This window comes from Staurois parvus, unplaced genomic scaffold (assembly GCF_062004578.1).
Source record: "Staurois parvus isolate SC_StPar_1 unplaced genomic scaffold, SC_StPar_1.0 ptg000096l, whole genome shotgun sequence".
In the NCBI taxonomy this organism is placed as follows: domain Eukaryota; kingdom Metazoa; phylum Chordata; class Amphibia; order Anura; family Ranidae; genus Staurois; species Staurois parvus.
In genome coordinates, this window is record NW_028317892.1 from 13,062,912 (window position 1) to 13,075,603 (window position 12,692).

The 12,692-nt window shown below is 50.2% G+C and overlaps 1 protein-coding gene across 1 annotated transcript in view; it reads left to right on the forward strand.

Annotated features, from left to right (window-relative positions):
• The window catches only part of FRMPD1 (FERM and PDZ domain containing 1), a 128,103-nt gene that overhangs the window by 53,296 nt on the left and 62,115 nt on the right, over positions 1 to 12,692 (forward strand). The gene's annotated exons all lie outside the window — the stretch shown is intronic.

The window sequence follows — 12,692 nt, forward strand, 5'->3', positions numbered from 1 at the left end:
ACTTCAGGATTGATTCCACCTCAAATTCTTCTTCACCTTCGACCGTTATGGCCTCCGGAGGTCGAGATTCTCGTTCTGGGAAGGCATCGGGGATTACTGGTTTCAGCAAGGACACATGGAAGACCGGGTGTATCTTGAGTGTGTCAGGGAGGACAAGTTCGTATGCCACCTCATTGACCGCCCGCTTTATGCAAAAGGGGCCTATGAACTTTGGTCCTAATTTCTTTGATGGACATAGCATTTTCAAGTTCGTTGTTGCCAACCACACTTTATCCCCGGGCTGCAGCACCAGGTCCCCTCTTCGTCTTTTGTTAAACGCCTTCTTGTAGTCCTCCTGGGCCCGAGCAATAGCCTCCTGTAGTATCTTATTGTTGGAGGAGAAGAAAGCTAGCGTGTCCTGTGTCGCCGGAACTGGGCATTCAGGGACCAAGTCAGGGAGAAAGACAGGGTGAAATCCGTAGTTTGAAAAAAACGGTGATTGCCCTGTTGCAGAATGGTTGGCGTTGTTGTACGCGAACTCCGCCAGGGGTAGGAGTGGTAGCCAATTATCCTGTAGGAAGGATGTGTAGCAACGCAGGTACTGTTCTAGGGTCTGGTTGGTCCTCTCGGTCTGTCCATTGGTCTGGGGGTGGAACGCAGAGGAGAGGGATAATTTGATATCCAAGGCCTTACACAGTGCCCTCCAAAATTTAGACGTGAATTGGACCCCTCGATCCGAGACGATGTCCTCCGGAATTCCATGTAGTCTTATAACTTCCTGGATAAAAATTCGCGCAGTCTCGGCTGCTGACGGAGTCTTCTTTAACGGTAAAAAGTGAGCCATTTTCGATAACCGATCAATGACTACGAGGATCGCGGTGTGGTCTTGAGACGGGGGGAGCTCGACTATAAAGTCCATTGCGATCCTTTGCCAAGGTCGCTCGGGGATCGGCAAGGGCCGCAGCAGCCCCCAGGCCTTGTTCCTCGATGGCTTGTTCTTCTGACAGATGGTGCAAGATTTTACGTAGAGCCTGCAATCCTTGGCCATGTTTGGCCACCAAAAGGAACGTTGGAGAAGTTCCAGGGTCTTCGCTGGGCCAAAGTGTCCCGCCATTGGATGGTCATGACACTGCCCCAAGACAAGGGTTCGGACCTCTTCGGGTACCATGATCAATCCTTCCTTCCAGAGGAGTCCCCCCTTGTTTTGGAGGGGTACCCCAGCTGGGGTCACTGTGGTCGTGGATGCATCCATTAGTTTGGACCGAAGGTCAGTTTGGAGAGCCAAGAAATTCCCTGAGGACAGAATAGTATCAGGTACCGGTTCTTCTTTGGAGTCTTCGAACATGCGTGATAGCGCATCGGGTTTTGTATTTTTGGACCCTGGCCTGTAAGTGATATGGAATATGAATCTGGAGAAAAACAGTGCCCATCTTGCCTGCCGCGGACGTAACCGTTTGGCAGTCCTCAGGTACTCGAGGTTTTTATGATCAGTGAAGATCAAGATGGGGTGTGAGGCCCCTTCCAGCAAGTACCTCCATTCTTCCAGTGCCGTTTTGATGGCTAACAACTCCCGATCACCAATATCGTAGTTCTTCTCGGCTGGGGTGAGCTTCCTCGAGAAGAACGCTATGGGGTGGAGTAATTCTTTGGTGCCTTTTCTCTGGGACAGGATGGAACCCACCGCATTCTCAGAGGCGTCTACCTCCAGTACGTAGGGCAGGGAAGCGTCTGGATGGCCCAAAATGGGTGCCGTGGTAAATAGTTTTTTCAAGGCCTCAAAGGCTTCCTGAGCCTCCGGCGTCCATCTGAAGCGGGTTCCAAGTTTGGTTAGCTGAGTTATGGGGGAGACCAGACCCGAGAAGTTCCTAATGAATTTCCGATAGAAATTCGCAAAGCCTATAAAGCGCTGGATGCCCTTTTTGTCTGTGGGCACAGGCCAATCCAAAATTGCAGAGACCTTCTGAGGGTCCATTGCGATTCCCGTGGTGGAGATAATCAACCCCAGAAACGCGATGCTGGACTGCTCGAAACTGCACTTATCTGCTTTGGCGTATAACCCATGCTGGCGCAATCGACCCAAAACCTTTGTCACGTGTATTCTGTGATCCTCCAGAGAGGATGAGAAGATCAGTATATCGTCTAGGTAAACTATTACAAAAACGTCAAGGTAATCCTGGAAAATGTCGTTTACAAAATGTTGGAATGTGGCTGGGGCATTGCACAGTCCAAATGGCATTACCAGATATTCGAAATGCCCAAACCGGGTACGAAATGCTGTCTTCCACTCATCCCCTTCCCTTATGCGAACCAAGTTGTAGGCCCCCCTGAGATCTAGTTTAGTAAATATTGTCGCAGCCTTCAGGCTCTGAAATAATTCGGGTACCAATGGCAGAGGGTAACGATTTTTAATCGTGACTCTGTTCAGTTCACGATAGTCAATGCAGGGTCGCAGAGATTTGTCTTTTTTCTCTACAAAGAAGATCCCCGCTCCGGCTGGTGAAGTAGAGGCACGGATGAACCCCTTCTGGAGACTGTCCTCTATGTATTCCTTCAGGGCCCCCAATTCTAGCTCAGACAGGGGAAAAATCCGTCCAAAAGGGATCTCGGAGCCGGGCAACAGATCAATTGGACAGTCATACGGGCGGTGGGGGGGCAAGGTGTCTGCCCCCCGTTTACTGAATACATCTAAGAATTCGTGGTATGCTGCGGGAATAACCTGTTTCAGGTCGGAGTCTCCCTCGGAGCACAGGAGGACCTGGGGGGCTGCAGAGCCCGCAGTGTGACAGTGTTCCTGACAATACAGGGACGGGAACAAGATAGACCCGGTTTCCCAGTCAATTTGGGGGGTATGGGCCCGCAACCAAGGGAGTCCCAAAATGACTGGAAAAAGAGGTGACGCAATGGCATCTAGGCGGAGGAATTCCTGATGCTGGTTAGCAATGGTAGTGGCGATAGGGGGAGTTTCCTGGTTAACTACTCCTGACTTTATCTGGGAGCCATCTGCCAGAAATATGGTAAAGCCCCGTTTTCTGGGCTGGAGGGGAATCCCCTGCTGATGAGCAAAATCTAAATCCAGGAAACAACTGCATGCCCCTGAATCAACTATGGCCGTCACCTCCACGGTCCTTTCTGGAAGCTGAAAGGAGAGTGGCACCACTAAGTATTGGGACGGACTGACCTTGCCAATAGCCAGAGAAGAAAAAGAGGTGCACTTACTCATTTTCTGAGGGCAGGATCGTACCATATGATCGGCTTCACCGCAGTAGAAGCAGAGGTTCAGAGAGCGTCTCCGCTGGCGTTCTTCTGGCGATAATTTAGGCCGAGCCAGGCCTAGTTGCATTGGTTCCTGCGCATCTCCTGGAAGTGGGTTCTGGATCTTTGTTCTGGTTTGTTGGCTGGGGCCTGGAATTGGACCCCATGCATTTCCGTGACCCTGACCGGACCTCTCCAACCTGCGTTCCCGCAGTCTACGGTCTATTTGAATCGTCAGGGCTATTAGGTCTTCTAGTGACTCGGGAACCCCCACTCGGGCCAGCTCATCCTTCAAGGGCTCTGACAGACCCATACGGAACTGGTGTCGCAACGCGAACTCGTTCCAGCGTGTGTCCCCCATCCAACACCTAAATTCAGAGGCGTATTCTTCTGCCGCCCGGCGGCCCTGTCGAAGCGTGGATAACATTGCTTCAGCAGAGGCTGCCCGCTGTGGATCATCATAAAGGATGGCCATAGCTTCAAAAAAACCGCTGACCATTCCCAGGTGAGGGTCATGGTTTGCCCTTAACCGATGGGCCCAATCTTGGGGTTCACCCTGCAATAGTGAAATTAAAAATCCCACTTTCACTGATTCCGTTAGGAAGGTGCGGGGTTGCAATTCAAAAAACAGGAGGCAGGAATCCCGAAAAGACCTGAAGCGTGTTCGGTCCCCGTGAAAACGCTCAGGCAGTGGTACTCGGGGTTCAACCCTCGGTAGAGGAGCAGAGGCCCCTGAAGCTGGCCCCAGAGCTTCTTCTACCGGGGGAGCGGAAACAGGGGCCTGTGGAGCAGGGCCAGATGCAGAGCGGGTCTGGAAACGGTTTTCCAGGTGCGTGCATTTGTCCTGCAAGGTTGCCACAGCCTGTGTCAGGGCTGATAGGTGCCTGCAAATATCTCCCAGCGGGGCTGACCCTCCTCCAGGCTCAGTCATGGCCTTCTGGTACTGTAAGGGACCACCAGGCGGTACCACTAGCACTCCACTGGCCAGGCGTCCCCAGCGCACGGTATCTAAGCCCCAGGGTACGTGTTCACCAGAGCCCCTGATGGTGGGGATGGACTTGAAGTACCCCGAGACCAGGTCGTGGCTACTGAGCACGCCCGTCAGTGGTAGCGGTATTCGCCAGGGGCTCCCGCAGGGAAGAGCCTGATGTGAGGAGGTCGGGTGATCCCGTCGGGATGGATGGATGGATGGCTGAGCAAGTGCGGGGTCAAACGGGCCGGGTCGGTAACAGTGGGGACGGAGCAGTACAAGGCAGCGGGCAGAGAGTAGTCGGGTCACACGCCAGGTCAGCAACGGAAGGTCAGATCCAAACAGGGGCATTCAGGAGAGAGGTCAGGCAAAGCAAGGGTCTGGGCAGGAGAAGGCAACAAGGTCAGGTAAAATCCGGGTCAATAACTTACTAGAACAGGTTCGCAGATACAGGATACAAGGAAAGACCAGAAGGCACTGAATGACAGCTCAGGGCCGTTTAAATATCCCGCCCTGCGCTGCCATTGGTGCCACGCGCGCGCGCGCGGTCCCCACTGCGCATGCGCGAACTCCCTCGCCGCGGACGGCCAGGTCTCAGTGCCCGCATTCTGACACGGAGCGGTGCACTGCGCCTGCGCCGAGCCCGTCGCAGCGGGGATTCCTGACACCAGGGTTCCATTTTGTCATAGGGTGCTGGCAGATTACAGGCCTCCCATAGGTGCCGCCAGGCCCCAAATCGGCCATGGGCCCCCGTACCGCCTGGTCACGCTGCTGCTGAGCCCACAGTGTGACCTGGGTCCCTGTACGGCCTCCCATTGCTTCCACTCTGCCATGTGCCACTTTGAAATCTCCTCACACTCCTGCGGTTGTCCATTTTTTCATAGGTTGCTGGCAGATTACAGGCCTTCCATAGGTGCCACCAGGCCCCAAATCGGCCATGGGCCCCCGTACCGCCTGGTCACGCTGCTGCTGAGCCCACAGTGTGACCTGGGTCCCTGTACCGCCTCCCATTGCTCCCACTCTGCCATTTGCCACTTTGAGGTCTCCTCACACTGCTGGTGTGTTCAATTTTTTGACATAGGGTGCTGGCAGATTACGGGCCTCCCATTGCTGCTGCCAGGCACGTAATCTGCCATGGGCCCCTATATACCGCCTCCTCATGCTGCTGCCAAGTCCAGAGTCTCTCATGGGTCCCTGTACAGCCTCCCATTGCTGCTGTCTCCATCGCCACACTCTGCCATGTGCCACATTCAGGTCTCTTCACACTGCTTGTGTTTTCAATTTTTTGACATAGGGTGCTGGCAGATTACGGGCCTCCCATAGCTGCTGCCAGGCCCCTAATCTGCCATGGGCCCCTATATACCGCCTCCTCATGCTGCTGCCAAGTCCAGAGTCTCTCATGGGTCCCTGTACGGCCTCCCATTGCTGCTGTCTCCATCGCCACACTCTGCCATGTGCCACTTTCAGGTCTCCTCACACACTGCTGTTGTGTTGAATTTTTTGACATAGGGTGCTGGCAGATTACGGGCCTCCCATAGCTGCTGCCAGGCCCCTAATCTGCCATGGGCCCCTATATACCGCCTCCTCATGCTGCTGCCAAGTCCAGAGTCTCTCATGGGTCCCTGTACGGCCTCCCATTGCTGCTGTTTCCATCGCCACACTCTGCCATGTGCCACATTCAGGTCTCTTCACACTGCTGGTGTGTTGAATTTTTTGACATAGGGTGCTGGCAGATTATGGGCCTCCCATAGCTGCTGCCAGGCTCCTAATCTGCCATGGGCCCCTATATACCGCCTCCTCATGCTGCTGCCAAGTCCAGAGTCTCTCATGGGTCCCTGTACGGCCTCCCATTGCTGCTGTCTCCATCGCCACACTCTGCCATGTGCCACTTTCAGGTCTCCTCACACACTGCTGTTGTGTTGAATTTTTTGACATAGGGTGCTGGCAGATTACGGGCCTCCCATAGCTGCTGCCAGGCCCCTAATCTGCCATGGGCCCCTATATACCGCCTCCTCATGCTGCTGCCAAGTCCAGAGTCTCTCATGGGTCCCTGTACGGCCTCCCATTGCTGCTGTCTCCATCGCCACACTCTGCCATGTGCCACATTCAGGTCTCTTCACACTGCTTGTGTTTTCAATTTTTTGACATAGGGTGCTGGCAGATTACGGGCCTCCCATAGCTGCTGCCAGGCCCCTAATCTGCCATGGGCCCCTATATACCGCCTCCTCATGCTGCTGCCAAGTCCAGAGTCTCTCATGGGTCCCTGTACGGCCTCCCATTGCTGCTGTCTCCATCGCCACACTCTGCCATGTGCCACTTTCAGGTCTCCTCACACACTGCTGTTGTGTTGAATTTTTTGACATAGGGTGCTGGCAGATTACGGGCCTCCCATAGCTGCTGCCAGGCCCCTAATCTGCCATGGGCCCCTATATACCGCCTCCTCATGCTGCTGCCAAGTCCAGAGTCTCTCATGGGTCCCTGTACGGCCTCCCATTGCTGCTGTTTCCATCGCCACACTCTGCCATGTGCCACATTCAGGTCTCTTCACACTGCTGGTGTGTTGAATTTTTTGACATAGGGTGCTGGCAGATTACGGGCCTCCCATAGCTGCTGCCAGGCCCCTAATCTGCCATGGGCCCCTATATACCGCCTCCTCATGCTGCTGCCAAGTCCAGAGTCTCTCATGGGTCCCTGTACGGCCTCCCATTGCTGCTGCCAGGAGGCAGCAGGGTCGCAGCAGTGTCAGTGGAGGCAAACGGCCACGGAGTAGAGCACCAGCTCCACTGCAGCCTACCACCACGGCCAGTAGTGGTGCCGGTGTGCACGGAGGAAGTAGCAGTCAGCCAGTGAGGAGTAGCGGAGGCAAAGTTTCCTACTCTGCGGTGTGGCAATTTTTCGTCAAGCCGCCCGAGGAAGTAAACGTAGCCGTATGTCGACTATGTGGCCAGAAAGTCAAGCGTGGCCAGGGGGCCCATGTTGGGACTACAGTGTTGCGTCAGCATATGCAGCGTCGCCATTCGGTGGCCTGGGAAAACCGTGATAAAGATACGGCGGTTCTGCCTGCCCCAGCCCAGGGTTCCATTTTGTCATAGGGTGCTGGCAGATTACAGGCCTCCCATAGGTGCTGCCAGGCCCCAAATCTGCCATGGGCCCCCGTACCGCCTGGTCACGTTGCTGCTGGGCCCACAGTGTGACCTGGGTCCCTGTACCGCCTCCCATTGCTCCCACTCTGCCATGTGCCACTTTCAGGTCTCCTCACACTCCTGCTGGTTTCCATTTTGTCATAGGTTGCTGTATGGCCTCCCATTGCTGCTGCCTCCACCGCCACACTGTGGCTCCAAACACTGGTTTTGGCCCCGTGACTGGCCAAATGAGTGAAGTGTGCGGTGATTCTAAGATCGACGGCACTCATCTGCATGTCATACTGACTGACAGTATTATTTCTCTTCCCCAGCAGACTCCAAGGGCATTTAAATTAAAGGTACAGTGTTCTGCACTAATATTAAGTCTCTCTGAAGCCTAGAAACACCCTTTTTTAAGTTAAATTCACAGCGAATTTATTCGACTCGAATCGAATATTGTCCACGAATTCGCCGAATCAGTCGAATCGAATTTTTCATTTCTTCGCTCATCTCTAATGGTGGTACAAAAAAGACAATTTTAGTCTACACTTACATAATCAATGCAGATAATGTTACATGTGAAGTTAACAAAAAGTAAATCCTACAAGGTTGAGATCTGCCAGCGTCCTCAGGAAACCGCAAGACAATGACCCCAAAAGGTCTATCAATCCACAGCAAGGATCCCTGGTGACCCCACAGAGTGTGTCCAAAAGTCTGTAAAAGTACAAAAGAATATACAGTGCAGGAGTAGGGTTGATCTACTAAATACTTCTGGGACAAAAGAGGCCACAAATCGCCCAAAATTGAGTGGGGAAGAGGTAGATAGTCTATAGTAGTCAGAATACATCTCAATACTTGAGGTTAACATCAATAAGATAAAAGAGACCTACAAATCCTGCAAAGTTGCTAGTAAATGTCAAATTATAATTTTTAGATGACACACTCTATCATGCTTCTGCCTGAAAAGTCCCAAGGGGGGGTTGGATCTAGTGTTGCAATCAGGGGCGAACTGACCATTTGGAAACTCGGGCACTGCCCGAGAGCCCAGAGTCTGTAGTGGGCCCCATGAGATGCCCCGGTACCTTTTTCATAGGCTTTTTTGAGTGTGGGCAAGGACACAGGGGCCCCATGATCCCCTATTGCCTGGGGGCCCCATGAGTTGTCAGTCCACCCCTGGTTGCAATTGTCATTTTGGGGATGTTGGCAGGATGCTATATGGTAGATATCATTCAGCACAGCTAATCTTCTGCCATTTTATTAAACTGAGTTGAACAAGTAAGATCTTGTTCTCACTAGGACTGAACTACAATGTGCGGCCGCTGGTATACACTGTGTAGGATTAGTGAGGGTCAGTGCAATGTGCTTTTGCAGAGCTTCGCACTGTTTACTTTTTTTTAACTTTATTTGAAGTGTAACAAGAAAACACTTATTCAAGTCTACACACAGCAGTGCATTGCAAAATACTGTGGTATGGTGGCATGTAGAGCTGTATAATGTGGTGCCGTGCTATGCACTGCGATAAAATGATGTTGCAATATATGGCACTGCACACCAATGCAGCACATTGGTATGAACATGCCCTTGTCTTTGTATTCTGCCTGTGTTGTGCAACACTGCTCAGTATAGTACAACTGCCCTGGTGTGAACTGATACACTGAAGTATCAGAATATAGCAGGCAGGCTGACTCTTTTAAAATTATTCTGATTCCATAAAAAAAAAAAAACTTTTTTTGGTGCAAGAGCATCAGCGCCAGATCTGGCATGTCTGATGTGGGGGTGCAGTAAAAAATTTCAAGGGGGCAGAGCATGTAAGGTCAGCGGGGCAGTGTATAGAAGTCAGTAGGGCAGTGTACGGGGGTCTGCCGGATAGAGGACATGGCGTCAGTAGGGAAGTGTACAGGGGTCAGCAGGATGGAGGACCGGGTGTTAGCAGAATGGAGGACAGGGGATCAGCAAAACGGAGAACAGGGGGTCAGCGGGGCAGTGTACAGGGGTCAGCAGGATGGAGGACGGGGTCAGTAGGGCAGAGGACAGGGGTCAGCAGGATGGAGGACACGGGGTCAGCAGATTGGAGGACAGGGGGGCAGCAGATTGGAGGACAGGAAAGTGGCAGGATGGAGGACAGGGGGTTACCAGGGCAGTTTACAGGGGTCAGCAGATGGAGGACAGGTGGTCAGCAGGACGGAGAACAGGGGGTCAGTGGAATGGAAGACATGGCGCCAGCAGAACAGAGGACCAGGGGGTCAGCAGGACAGGGTACAGGGGGTCAAATCCCCCCATTCCTGCTCTTAGCCAATATCTCACCAGCCTCTCCTAGCAAAAATAACACCCCCCATTTCTCCAACTAGCTGCACAAATCCCCCCCCCAAAAAAAAAATTGCCCTACCCTGCACAAATAACCCCCCATCCCTCCTCCTCCACAAACCTCTTAGCTGAACCCAAGCACAAATGAATGGTCCCAGTACAATTCCGCACCTGTATGTTCCAACTCCTCCAAATAAAATTACAGTCAGGGAATCCGCTATAGAGCCGGAGTTGGTGAGCTGGGCTGTACTCTCCTCCTCCTGTCAGAACAGCGATTCTCCATGTAGCAGATGACACAGGATCGCTCTTCATCAGGCTGTACACACAGGTTTGATTACCCACCCCCTATGTCCCCCAAGGGCTGCCCATCTCCCAGCAGTAGGTAATGTGGATAGGGGCACGTAATCAAACCTATGTGTACAGCCCAATAAACAGCGATCCTGTGTCACCTGCTGCATGGAGGAATCGCTGTGCTGACAGGAGGAGGAGAGCACAGATTGCACCTCCTCCCCACTCTTTCCACTCTACCGAAGTGAGTTCTCTTGGACTTTTTCGATTTAGTTCCCTACTTCAGGCTGCCCCTCTTCACCCGCTTTGTTCCAGACCTAAGTGTGGAAATGGGGAGAGGAACTAAGCAGCCAGGCAGAATTTCAATGCGGTGGCCAGCCTGGAGGGGCAAAAGTGAAATCTGGGGGGGTGTAGCCCACCCCAGTACCCCCCTAGATCCGGCCATGAAGAGCATAATAAGTGATAATGTCCAAAATAATTATTCTAAACTTAGATGAGAAAATCTGAGTTCAGTTTACTCCTTATGCTGAACATGTGTAAAGGGAAGAAAAAACTGGAAAGAGAAAGAAAGAGAGAAAAAAAACAAAGGAAAAAGAAGAGAAGAGAGAGAGAGGATTGAGTATCAGCCCAATGGAGGAGTTAATTATGCCTCTTGGCTATTAAATGGCAAATAAAGAACCCCCATTGTTTTCTGTTTCTTGTATTTTGTCTGATTTTGCACAAGCAAGAGACCAGGAATGTATAATCACAAATGCTATTAATTAGACTAATCACATTTTAAATAGACCCAGATGTGCTTAGCATTTCTAGTGTAAATACATTAATTCTCAAATAAATGAAAAGTTTTATTGACTTCATGTTATTTATTTGTTCTTGCAATATATTTTAAACCAGCAATATAGAGAGTTATCTGTCTCAAAATTTTACTGGTGACAGCAGACGTATGAGATCCCTTGTCCAGAATTCCATTGATTAGAAGTCTTACAAATAAAACAAAAGCTGCTGCTTTTTTTGGTGAGAGTACCACAAAAACATGGCATAAGCGCAAGGCATAATGTTGCATAATGTTATTCAAACAGCGCTAATTCACAGCAGTCAGTCAAATTTCCTTTACGTAAAGTGCAATTTCAGTCAAAACCTAAGTTTAACCACTTGCCTTCCTGAGGATTTACCCCCCCCCCCCTTCCTGACCAGGCCATTTTTGTGTTAAGGCGCTGCTTTACTTTAACTGACAACTGTGCAGCCATGCAGTGCTGCACCCAAATGAAATTTACATCCTTTTTTTTCCCACAAACTGAGCTTTCTTTCTGTGGTATTTAATTGCCTTGTGTTTTTAATTTTTTGCACTATTAATTAAAAGACAGACAATTTTGAGAAAAAAACTATATTTTTGAGTTTTTGCTATTAAACATACCCAGTAAAAAAATTAAAAAAATCAAATTTTGTCATAAATTTAGGACAAAATGTATTCTGCTACATGTCTTTGCTAAAAAAAATCCCAATACGTGCAAATTAATTGGTTTACGTGAAAGTTATAGCATTTACAAATGGCGGTATAGATACAGGGATTTTCTTTTTCTTCCTACTAGTTATGTCAGCGATCAGCGACTTTTAGCGGGACTGCGGCGAACATTCTGACACTGCGAGAAATGACTTGGTGTCACTGACATCTCCAGTGACTCCAATACAGTGATCAGTGCTAAAAAAAGCATTAACACTGTACTAATGGCACGGGGTGGAAGGGGTTAACATGTGGGGCAATCAAAGGGTTAACTGTGTGCTGGGTGTGTTTTACTATGGGCCAGTGTCTGTGTGCTTCACTGTAAGCACACTGCTTTGAATGGCTGTGCTATGCACTGCCATCCAAAGCAGTGTACCCGAGTTGACAGGGAAGAGAACTGTTAGTAAACAAAACAGTTCTCCTCCCTGTCAGAGAACCTTGGTAGTCACCGGGCGCTGGTGAGTAATCATTGGCTGCGACCTGGTGATTGACAGCCGTGGTTGCGCCCCCTTCCCGGAAATGCGAAATCACGTATATATACGTGATTTTGCACACCTGTGCCTCCCTGTAGCAGTATTTCTGCTATAGGGCAGTCGGGAAGTGGTTACCCCCATCCCCATTCTAAGCCTGTAAATGGAAAGATCTGTATACTTATCTATTCTGAAGTCACTCGAGTCCAGTCACATGATCTCTCCAGGGACAGCTTTAGAGGAGATATCACTGGCAATGGCTGGAATGCCTGGGAGATGATGTCACCCATAAGCACACTATGGGGCATCTGTTGTCACCTGTCCTTCCTCTACACTGAAGCCGGTGCTCTGACCCGATCAGGTAACCGGACTGGAGCAACTTTAGAATAGGTAAATACAGACATTTTTTCTTTTACAGGTTAAATAAAATAGGCTTAGAATGGGGATAGAGTAAATTTTAGCTTAGTTAAGTTTTGACTGGACGGACTTACACTTTAATTCAGACCAGTAAATTACAAATTCTCATTAGCTGTTGTAGTTTATTTAACCTCAAATTACTGCAATTTTCCATATGAAAGTGAACATAAACAAAAATGATGAACATCTCTTATTTGCTTCCTTTTGGACAGGTAAACATATCATTATAAATTTTTTTGCTATAATTGTTCAATATTTGTTTGCTATACCTGTTGATTATTGTCTGATTGTTCTGTGCGCCTGTATTATCTCAAGAAGTTTAATTATCTCTGCTAGAAGACAGAAGAATTTGTTTCTGTGCTGTGGAGAAAAAAATAGGGGGAGAGTTT